Consider the following 12135-nt stretch of genomic DNA (forward strand, 5'->3'; position numbering starts at 1 on the left):
ATTTTTACGGTTCCTCTCATCAATGCTTCCCAATCCGAAGGTAGAACTGCTTGGCCAGGCAAAGCCTGCCAGTGGTACGTTCAAAGCAGCACCTCTGCCACTTTGCTCTCACTTCAGCCCTCACCTAGCCCTCCAGTGGCCAAACCTAAATCCCATGGTTAAATAATTTAACAGGCATATAACACCTTTTGGAGGGTACACACATCCAAAAGATCAAGAGGTTGATCACTTAGAATGGGAAAGGTACTGCTAATTTTGGCTCACTAAAAGCTGTCAAACTATCACCCAAAAAGATCAAGAGGTTGATCACTTAGAATAGGAAAGTTACTGCTAATTTTGGCTCACTAAAAGCTGTCAAACTATCACCCAAAAAGACACTTGAACAGTGGACCCTCATATTAAAAGTCTGACCCTCTACCGAATGAGCTGTCTGGGCTCCAGAGTTCTCATCAACCCCCTTGGATATAAAGGCTGTTCAGCCAAAAACGCATGGACCCAATTAACCTAAAGTTAATTCTCCACGATGTCTACAATTAATATGGATTTACATGGTTGAGTTGCTCTTGGCAGGTTAGGAATTCTACAAAAATGTCTGGGATCCTTTCATGGCGGCTTGACAACTCTTGTGGTCTAGAGAGCTGAGTAATTCTTACTAGAAAGTCATAATGAGAACAATTCTGCTGCACTATTCTAACAGTGCACATAACAGCTCTTTGAGTGGAGGAACATTTCATTGACATGTGTCTTGCTTCTTGTTAGGAATAAAAAGCAGTCACCTTCTAAAACGCCAGCAGAAAGGCAACCTTTCATTGTTCTGATAATCACTTTTCTCTACACAACATAATGCAGTGACTCTTGAGCGGGCCAGTTAAGGCCTTTAAGTCATCAGGCGTACCACATACGCAGATCCTAATTCCTGAAGTGTATGTACAAATAAAGAGACGTCTCGTGTCTTTTAGAACATTACCCAGTTCAGGCTATAAACCAGACACGAGTAGGCAAGGGATATTGAAAATATGCTTTAGCAAAGATAGGGCCAAAGACATCATTTATGAATCTCAATGACACCCACTGAAAATCATGAAAGGAAAACAAACACAAAGCAATTTTCAAGCATAGTTGGCAGGGTTTGAACCTGCACAGGGAGACCCCAATGGATTTCGAGTCCATCGCCTTATCCACTCGGCCACAACTACTTGAAGGAATAAAGAAATGCATAATTTTAGCATTCCTTTTATCAATAGGGCACATTCAAAGGGCAGCACTTTATGGCTAGGCAAAGCCTGACAGTGGTACTTTCAAAGCAGAACCTCTGCCAGTTCGCTCTCACTTCCCGGGTAAGATTGCCACCTAGTCTTCCAGGTGGCTAAACCTTAATCCAATGGTGAAGTAATTAAACAGGCATGAAACAACTTTTGTAGGTTAATCACATTGAAAAGAGCAAACAGTTGGTCATTTAGTATGAGAGATTTGTAGCTATCATAGCCTCATTACAAATAGACAGACAATCACACAAACAGGGACTTGATACCAGAACCCAAAGATTAATAGTCTGATTCTCTACCGACTGAGCAATCCAGGAATATTCTGCTTGTCACAACCCCCTGGCAGATAAAGGAAGTAATGCCAAAAACTGCGTGACACATTTTAACCTTAAGACAATTTGCAGTGAAGTCTAGAATCAATAAGCACTGAGAACGTTGAGCTGCTCTTGGCAGGTAGGAATTATTACAAATCTTGGAAAAAAGCAGTCATCTTCCAAAACGCCAGAAGAAATGCAAACTTTCATAGTTCTGATACACATGTTTCTCTACTCAAAATACTGCAGTGATTCTTGAGCTGGCTAGTAAATGCCTTTAAGTCGTCAGGGGGTACCAAAGCCACAGATCATTATGCCTGAAGTGTACGTACAGATAAAGAGACGACTTGTGCCTTTTAGAACATTGCCCACTTCAGGCTCGAAACTAGATGGGGTCAGCAAGGGAAATTGAAAACAGCTTGTACAAAGATAGGGCCAAAGGCATTATTAATGCATAAAAGCGATGACCACTCTAAACCAAGAGTCGAAAACAAAAGCACAGCAGAGTTTGAACCTGCACAGGGAGTCCCCGAGGATTTTCTAGTCCATTGCCTCAACCACTCAGCCCCGACTACGCACATCCGCATGCTTTTGGCTGAATTTATAAAGAACAGGTCACAGCTGAGGAGAAGCCATGCAAACAACCAAATGAAGGATTTGGGTGAGTAGATGTGGAAAAAGTATCTTGATTTCTTAGTCTAACAGAAAAAAACTGCCAAGACCCAGATTTGAACTGGTGTTGCTGTGGCCACAACAAGAGTACTAAACTCAATACAATCACAGCACACCACTCAAAACATAATGAAATTTCCTGCTCAGACCTGCCAAAATGTAGGAAGCCTTTGAATCACTTGTCTGTGCAGTGTACATTTAAAAGAAGTTCTGTAGCATATATGGACAACAATCCTTTTCAACTGTCATAACACTGTCACAACCATTTTCATTAACGATTACAACCCCAAGAGAGTGGGGAACAGCAGCAACGTAGTCAGGAGAATTCAAATCTGCATGGGGAGACCCCAATGGATTTCTAGTCTATTGACTTAACCACTCAGCCACAACTACAAGAAAACTGAAAAGGTATATACATTTTTACGGTTCCTCTCATCAATGCTGCCCAATCCAAAGGTAGAACTGCTTGGCCAGGCAAAGCCTGCCAGTGGTACGTTCAAAGCAGCACCTCTGCCACTTCGCTCTCACTTCAGCCCTCACCTAGCCCTCCAGTGGCCAAACCTAAATCCCATGGTGAAAAAATGTAACAGGCATATAACACCTTTTGGAGGTTACACACATCCAAAAGATCAAGAGGTTGATCACTTAGAATGGGAAAGTTACTGCTAATTTTGGCTCACTAAAAGCTGTCAAACTATCACACAAAAAGACACTTGAACAGTGGACCCTCATATTAAAAGTCTGACCCTCTACCGAATGAGCTGTCTGGGCTCCAGAGTTCTCATCAACCCCCTCGGATATAAAGGCTGTTCAGCCAGAAACGCATGGACCCAATTAACCTAAAGTTAATTCTCCACGATGTCTACAATTAATATGGATTTACATGGTTGAGTTGCTCTTGGCAGGTTAGGAATTCTCCCAAAATGTTTGGGATCCTTTCATGGCGGCTTGGTAACTCTTGTGGTCTAGAGAGCCGAGTAATTCTTACTAGAAAGTCATAATGAGAACAATTCAGCTGCACTATTCTAACAGTGCACATAACAGCTCTTTGAGTGGAGGAACATTTCATTGACATGAGTCTTGTTTCTTGGTAGGAATAAAAAGCAGTCACCTTCTAAAACGCCAGCAGAAAGGCAACCTTTCATTGTTCTGATAATCACTTTTCTCTACACAACATAATGCAGTGACCCTTGAGCGGGCCAGTTAAGGCCTTTACGTTATCAGGCATACCACATACGCAGATCCTAATGCCTGAAGTGTATGGACTAATAAAGAGACGACTCGTGTCTTTTAGAACATTACCCAGTTCAGGCTAGAAACCAGACACGAGTAGGCAAGGGATACTGAAAATATGCTTTTGCAAAGATAGGGCCAAAGACATCATTTATGAATCTCAATGACACCCACTGCAAATCATGAAAGGAAAACAAACACACAGCAATTTTCAAACGTAGTTGGCAGGGTTTGAACCTGCGTGGGGAGACCCCAATGGATTTCGAGTCCATCGCCTTAACCACTCGGCCACAACTACTTGAAAGAATAAAGAAATGCATAATTTTAGCATTCCTTTTATCAATAGGGCACATTCAAAGGGCAGCACTTTATGGCTAGGCAAAGCCTGACAGTGGTAATTTCAAAGCAGAACCTCTGCCAGTTCACTCTCACTTTCACTGTAAGATTGTAACACTCCACAATATTAAAGTTGAGTATCACAAAATATAATAATGGGAATAAATGTCCCGTATCTATAGGCTATGGAGTATGAAAAAAATATTACTCAACACTGACGAAATAAACAATAAACCAAGTGTATTTACAACATCCAAAATAACATTACCATAGTACAATACCAGGTGTATGTGAGTGTAAAAGTGAAATCCAGAGTGCAAAGAGTTATTTACAGTGTTCAGATCAGCCTCACCGGGTATTTGTATTGTCCGTGAGCACGATCAAGTGATGATGACTGGCGTATGTCCTCTGAAAGAAAGTAATCCAGGCAGCGAACCAAACGTGAATATACTCCTTGGGGAACGGCGCCCTCGCGCTTCCAGGTCAGTCATCAATAGTAATCCAATTTGAATGAATGGAAAGGTTTTGTGAATGAGCGTCTCGTAAATGAGCCCCGAAAACCGGCATAGCGGTTCCTTAAATAGAAAGTGAAAGTACTTCCTGTATACGTGGCAGGAAAACACGTAAAACGAAACCACGCGAAGATCTCGCGTGAACAGAGATGGGGATCAACACACAACAGCTGAGGGATTGACAGATAACAGGGGAAAGCAATATAACTAATAAGCAATAATGACAAACATAATTAGTTTAATGTCATAACCCATATATATATCACATCCCCTTATGTGGCCACGCTACATAGATCCCCCAGCCATCGGCATAGGAGGAGAACGTGCGTACCAGCGTTTTAGGTTCACCACATTTAAAATATCTGTTTTACATGGGTCTCCCCAACGAACAGTGTAATTTATTGGCCCCATTTTTTTTATTATTTCAGCTGGTCCCTCCCACTTGGGCGCTAGCTTAGCAGAGTATTTATTCATGGAAGACGAGAGAGGGTGAGTTTTAACCCAGACTAGATCACCCGGCTGAAACTGCGCATCTTTCTGTCGGGCATTATAGTATCTAGCTTGTCTAGATTGTTGCACCCCTACTTGGTGCTTTACCTCCTCTGACATGATGTTCTGTCTTTCAATTATGTTATAGGCAGTTTGGTCAGGAGTGGGGTTTTTGAGGATTAACCTCTCTAGTGGACCGTGTAGCTGTCTGCCCATCATTAATTCAGCAGGTGCTCTACCTGTAGTTTCTTGATGTGCTGTGTTGATAGCAAATCTTAATTCAGGCAACCACTGGTCCCATCTCTCATGATGTTGTCCCACATATGACGCAATCATTGTTTTTAACGTCCTGTTAATTCTTTCCGTCAGGTTTGTCTGAGGGTGATAGCTGGTAGTAAGTTTTTGAATACTTCCCCAAGATTTGCAGAGCTCTGCGAGCACATTGGAGGTGAATTGGGCTCCCCGGTCAGAAATGATGTATTTTGGGACCCCCCATCGGGTAAAGATTTCTTCCCTGAGAATTTTGACAATCTTAGGGGTCTTACTATCTCGAAGGGGGAACAACTCTACCCATTTGGTGTAATAATCAACAAACACCAGTAAGTAAGTGTTTTGTTTCTTACTGGTCGGGAAAGGTCCCATGAAATCCATCCCCCAAGTGTGACCTGGTTCAGTAACTTGCGTATGTTGTAAGAATCCGCTTGGTTTGGTATTTTCATGTTTATATTTTTGACAGGTATCGCATCCTTTGACGTACTGCCAGACATCCTTACGGACAGTGGGCCACCACGCCACCTCCAAGAGCCTCAGTAAGGTTTTCAGCCGTCCCAGATGTCCTCCCAGGGGGTTATCATGTACGTAATGCAAGAAACCAGGAATTAATGCCTGAGGAACAACCAGTTGGAATTTATTTCCATTGTTCTTGACAGGAACCCGGCGATATAACACCCCCTGGTGGACCTCAAAGGTAATTTGATTTTCTTGAACCTTTCTGGTTTTTTGGGCCAGTTGGAGGAGAAACACCGTATTGTCATGTCTTTGTGCTTGTGAGATTTCCTCTAACGTGTGGGGTATGTCTGAGGCATATTTTGATTTTACTATGGCCAGACAGGGCACACTTTCACTTTCAGAGGATTCACAGACTCGTGACAAGGCATCTGGACCCAGGTTCAGACATCCTCTTCTGTGATGTACTTGGAAGATGAATTGCTGTAACCTAAGAGTCCACCGGGTCAGCCGAGAGGAGGTTTTAGGGCTATTGAAGGCCCAAGTTAAGGCAGCATGGTCACTATAAATGTCGAACTGTCTTCCTTCCAGGTAATGTTTCCACTTTTCCACCGCCCAGACTACAGCTAGACACTCTTTTTCAGCCGTTGAATAATTCACTTCGGGTCCACGCAATGTTCGAGATGCGTAAGCTATTACCCGTTCCCCCTCAGGAGTTTGCTGGGTAATAATGGCTCCTAAACCCACATCACTGGCATCTGTATGAACCTGGAAAGGTTGGTTGAGGTCAGGTTGCATCAATACTGGGGGGTTCTGTAATTTTTGTTTAATATTCTCCAGGCTGGTTTGACACTCAGGAGTCCAATCCCACTTCACTCCTTTCTTTTTTAGATTGTTTAATGGAGCTGTGATTTCGGCAAAATGGGGAATGAACTTGTGGTACCACCCGGCTAATCCCAAGAAGCGTTGGAGGGCTTTAATGTCTTTGGGAGGAGGATATTCAGCTACCGCTGTGGTCTTTTCAGGGTCGACCTCTACTCCTTTCTCTGAGACTATATGTCCAAGAAACTTCAGCTGCTTCTTAAAGAAGTGACACTTCTTCATGTTCAGGGTAAGTGATGCTTGGTTTAGTCGTTGCAGGAAGGTGTTCAGATGTTGTACATGTTCTGGTAAAGACCGTGAATAGATTATGATGTCATCAATGTAAACGAAACAAAACTTCCCTCTCAACTCTGCCAGGACCTTCTCCATCAGCCTCTGGAAGGTGGCAGCGGCATTCCGTAAACCATATGGCATGGAGCGGAACTGGAATAGACCTTGGGAGGTGATGAAGGCTGTTTTGGCTTTGCTACCTTCCTCCATTTCAACCTGCCAGTACCCTGACTGCAAATCCAATGTGCTGAACCAGGAGGCGCCTTCCATGGATTCTAAGATGTCATGAATGATGGGCATTGGATAAGCATCAGGTACGGTCTTACTATTAAGCCTCCTATAGTCCACACAGAACCTGTAGGAACCATCGGGTTTGGGGACCAGGACTACAGGTGATGACCAAGGAGAGAAAGAAGGCTCGATGATATGGTCGCGTAGCATTTGTTCTACTTGCTCATCAATAATCCTCTTCTTGAAAGGTGAGACTCTATAAGCTCTGGATCTCATGGGCATTTCGTCGGACAGTGTAATTTTGTGCTGTTCCACAGAGGTTTTTCCCAAGACTTGAGAGGTGGTACGAGGCCAATTTTCCATCAGCTTTTTTAATTCCTCCTGATTGTCGGAGTCCCAGCTGGGAACAACTTGTGTGGCTAAGTCATATGCGGCTGAATTCCAGGTTGGAGGTAAGGCATAATAGAGACTCACCGCAGCGGTCGTGCCTATGTTTTCACCCATCAGACGTGAAGAGAATACAGGATTTAGAAGTGCAGTTAGAAATGAATGATATATATATCCTTTGCCTATTTTCAGTCCATATCTCCATTGTCCGACATCCACTATGGCTTCAGCGGTTCTCAGGAAGTCCAGACCAGCTATAAGGGGAAAGGCCAGGTGAGCATCCTTCATAATATAGGTGTCTAACCTGCATATCCTGTCATGCCACTCATAACAGACTGTTTTCCTGTTGATCGCCTGGTGCATTTTTCCATCAGCCATAATGAACCGTTGAAGAGGGCCTGAAGGGTCAGGTTTCGCTTCACCTCCTAACTGTCTACACAGGCTTTCCTGCATAAGGGTGTATGTGCTCCCTGTATCCAGCACCGCCTTCACCTCTTGTCCTTTTATTGTTATTGGCACTACTAGAAGGGATGTCATTGGGTGGAGTTGAGCAATGGATACTCCGGCTAGATTTTTAGAGGTATGGCGTTCAGGTGGTCTTTTATTTGTTGTTTCTTTGCTGTTCAATTTTCCCACTTTCTGCCAGTAATCTTTTGCTCCCATCCAGTCCTTCTCCACCATAGATCCCACCTTCACCAGCTGTTCCACTGATTTCACCGTCCCTCTCAGACAGCCCGCAACCCTTGGGTTGATGTTATTGAGAATACGGCTCACCATCTCCTCTTCAGTGATGGCCGGCTTCCATTTGAGGCAGAGGGCTCGGTAATCGTAGGCGAAATCTCTCAAAGGCTGATTGGGTTGCTGCACCAGTGACCTCAACTTGTCTTCCACTTCAGTGAGGTAATCCTCTGGAAGAAAAGCAGACATGAAAGCATCTTTGAAGGATTGGCAATCTGTTACCTTGTTCTTTTCTGCCTTCCACCAGCTTAAAGCGGGTCCTTTGAGCACTGTGCTCAGGGTGCCAACGAGCTCCACACTAGGCAGGGGTCTAATGGCCAGATAATTTTCTACCTGTTCGATGAAATGTAGTACGTCTGCTGTCTCACCAGATTCACCGAAGGAAGGAAATTCCAGAAGGATAGGGGGTTTCCCACAGAAAGATGACATACTGGGCATAGAATTATACAAAGAACTTATTATAGATGCTATTTCATCTGTCGGGTTACGTCGGGTAACAAACGGGCCCGCAGTGAAATCAGCAGCCTGAGTTTCTTCAGAGTTACAACTTAAATCATGCACATCAGTCTCAATTTCATCAATATGTAGATTAGTTTTTCCACCATTTGCCTGTGTCATTTCGGCCATATTTATGAACACAAAAAAACACTATAACAAAAAAGAAACGGCACGTAGGTCCCCGTACGGGTCACCACTATGTAACACTCCACAATATTAAAGTTGAGTATCACAAAATATAATAATGGGAACAAATGTCCCGTATCTATAGGCTATGGAGTATGAAAACATATTACTCAACACTGACGAAATAAACAATAAACCAAGTGTATTTACAACATCCAAAATAACATTACCATAGTACAATACCAGGTGTATGTGAGTGTAAAAGTGAAATCCAGAGTGCAAAGTGTTATTTACAGTGTTCAGATCAGCCTCACCGGGTATTTGTATTGTCCGTGAGCACGATCAAGTGATGATGACTGGCGTATGTCCTCTGAAAGAAAGTAATCCAGGCAGCGAGCCAAACGTGAATATACTCCTTGGGGAACGGCGCCCTCGCGCTTCCAGGTCAGTCATCAATAGTAATCCAATTTGAATGAATGGAAAGGTTTTGTGAATGAGCGTCTCGTAAATGAGCCCCGAAAACTGGCATAGCGGTTCCTTAAATAGAAAGTGAAAGTACTTCCTGTATACGTGGCAGGAAAACACGTAAAACGAAACCGAGATGGGGATCAACACACAACAGCTGAGGGATTGACAGCTAACAGGGGAAAGCAATATAACTAATAAGCAATAATGACAAACATAATTAGTTTAATGTCATAACCCATATATATATCACATCCCCTTATGTGGCCACGCTACAAGATTGCCACCTAGTCTTCCAGGTGGCTAAACCTTAATCCAATGGTGAAGTAATTAAACAGGCATGTAACAACTTTTGTAGGTTAATCACATCGAAAAGAGCAAACAGTTGGTCATTTAGTATGAGAGATTTGTAGCTATCATAGCCTTGTTACAAATAGACAGACAATCACCCAAACAGGGACTTGATACCAGAACCCAAAGATTAATAGTCTGATTCTCTACTGACTGAGCAATCCAGGAATATGCTGTTTGTCACAACCCCCTGGCAGATAAAGGAAGTAATGCCAAAAACTGCATGACCCATTTTAACCTTAAGACAATTTGCAGTGAAGTCTAGAATCAATAAGCATTGAGAACGTTGAGCTGCTCTTGGCAGGTAGGAATGATTACAAATCTTGTAAAAAAGCAGTCATCTTCCAAAACGGCAGAAGAAACTTTCATAGTTCTGATACACATGTTTCTCTACTCAAAATACTGCAGTGATTCTTGAGCTGGCTAGTAAAGGCCTTTAAGTCGTCAGGGGGTACCAAAGCCACAGATCCTTATGCCTGAAGTGTACGTACAGATAAAGAGACGACTTGTGCCTTTTAGAACATTGCCCACTTCAGGCTCGAAACTAGATGCGGGTCAGCAAGGGAAATTGAAAAAAGCTTTTACAAAGATAGGGCCAAAGGCATTATTAATGCATAAACGCGATGACCACTCTAAACCAAGAGTCGAAAACAAAAGCACAGCAGAGTTTTAACCTGCACAGGGAGTCCCCGAGGATTTTCTAGTCCATTGCCTCAACCACTGAACCCCGACTACGCACATCTGCATGCTTTTGGCTGAATTTATAAAGAACAGGTCACCGCTGAGGAGAAGCCATGCAAACAACCAAATGAAGGATTTGGGTGAGTAGATGTGGAAAAAGTATCTTGATTTCTTAGTCTAACAGAAAAAACTGCCAAGACCCAGATTTGAACCGGTGTTGCTGTGGCCACAACAAGAGTACTAAACTCAATACAATCACAGCACACCACTCATAATGTTCTGAAATTGCCTGCTCAGACCTGCCAAAATGTAGGAAGCCTTTGGATCACTTGTCTGTGCAGTGTACATTTAAAAGAATTTCTGTAGCATATATGGACAACAATAATTTTCAACTGTCATAAACTGTCACAACCATTTTCATTAATGATTACAACCCCAAGAGAGTGGGGAACAGCAGCAACGTTTCAGGAGTTTTCAAATCTGCATGGGGAGACCCCAATGGATTTCTAGTCTATTGTCTTAACCCCTCAGCCACAACTACAAGAAAACTGAAAAGGTATTTACATTTTTACGGTTCCTCTCATCAATGCTGCCCAATCCAAAGGTAGAACTGCTTGGCCAGGCAAAGCCTGCCAGTGGTACGTTCAAAGCAGCACCTCTGCCACTTCGCTCTCACTTCAGCCCTCACCTAGCCCTCCAGTGGCCAAACCTAAATCCCATGGTGAAAACATTAAACAGGCATATAACACCTTTTGGAGGGTACATACATCCAAAATATCAAGAGGTTGATCACTTAGAATGGGAAAGTTACTGCTAATTTTGGCTCACTAAAAGCTGTCAAACTGTCACCCAAAAAGACACTTGAACAGTGGACCCTCATATTAAAAGTCTGATCCTCTACCGAATGAGCTGTCTGGGCTCCAGAGTTCTCATCAACCCCCTCGGATATAAAGGCTGTTCAGCCAGAAACGCATGAACCCAATTAACCTAAAGTTAATTCTCCACGATGTCTACAATTAATATGGATTTACATGGTTGAGTTGCTCTTGGCAGGTTAGGAATTCTCCAAAAATGTCTGGGATCCTTTCATGGTGGCTTGGCAACTCTTGTGGTCTAGAGAGCCAAGTAATTCTTACTAGAAAGTCATAATGAGAACAATTCAGCTGCACTATTCTAACAGTGCACATAACAGCTCTTTGAGTGGAGGAATATTTCATTGACATGAGTCTTGTTTCTTGTTGCAGCAATTCACTTTACTGCGGTATCTCGAAAACGCAAACAGCTCGTCTTCAACTGGTGCAAAATGCCGCTGCAAGATTCCTCACAAATGGTCGGAAAAGTGACCACATCACCCCAATTCTGAGGTCTCTTCACTGGTTGCCCATTCATTTCAGAACTGAGTTTAAAATCCTGTTATTTGTGTACAAAGCTCTATGCAACCAAGCGCCTAGCTACATAACTGAACTGCTTCAACCTTACACGCCATCAAGAAGTCTGAGATCAGGTGAAAAAAATCTGTTACAAGTCCCTCAATGCAGACTTAAACGTAGAGGGGATCGAGCCTTTTCTGTGGTTGGGCCTCGGTTGTGGAACAATTTGCCCTTGGACGTTCGGATAGCCCCTTCTGTGATTTCTTTTAAGTCACTTTTAAAAACGCACTTGTTCTCTGTGGCCTACAAATAAGGTGCATTTACGTGTATATGTATGTGTATATGTGTACATATATGTGTGTGCATATATGTGTGTGTATGTATATATATATATATATATATATATATATATCGTATGTGTATGTGTGTGTGTATGGGTGTTTCTATAGATATATTTATACTTATATATTTTTTTCTGTCTATTTTATATTTCTCTCCTTCGAGTATGATACTAGTATTAAACCTGTTACTCTTTTCTCTGTTTTTATTTTCTACTACTGATAGTCTCTGAGACTGCTTGGACGTCTCC

The 12135-nt window shown here is 42.8% G+C and overlaps 2 non-coding genes across 2 annotated transcripts; both read right to left on the minus strand.

Annotated features, from left to right (window-relative positions):
* Positions 1 to 1114: 1114 nt before the first annotated feature.
* Positions 1115 to 1196, minus strand: trnas-cga (transfer RNA serine (anticodon CGA)). The gene has a single exon. It is a non-coding gene; the product is annotated as a tRNA-Ser (tRNA).
* A 2504-nt stretch (positions 1197 to 3700) lies between these two features.
* On the minus strand, positions 3701 to 3782 carry trnas-cga (transfer RNA serine (anticodon CGA)). The gene has a single exon. It is a non-coding gene; the product is annotated as a tRNA-Ser (tRNA).
* Between the last annotated feature and the right edge of the window lie 8353 nt (positions 3783 to 12135).

Source organism: Xyrauchen texanus, chromosome 28, assembly GCF_025860055.1.
Source record: "Xyrauchen texanus isolate HMW12.3.18 chromosome 28, RBS_HiC_50CHRs, whole genome shotgun sequence".
NCBI lineage: Eukaryota > Metazoa > Chordata > Actinopteri > Cypriniformes > Catostomidae > Xyrauchen > Xyrauchen texanus.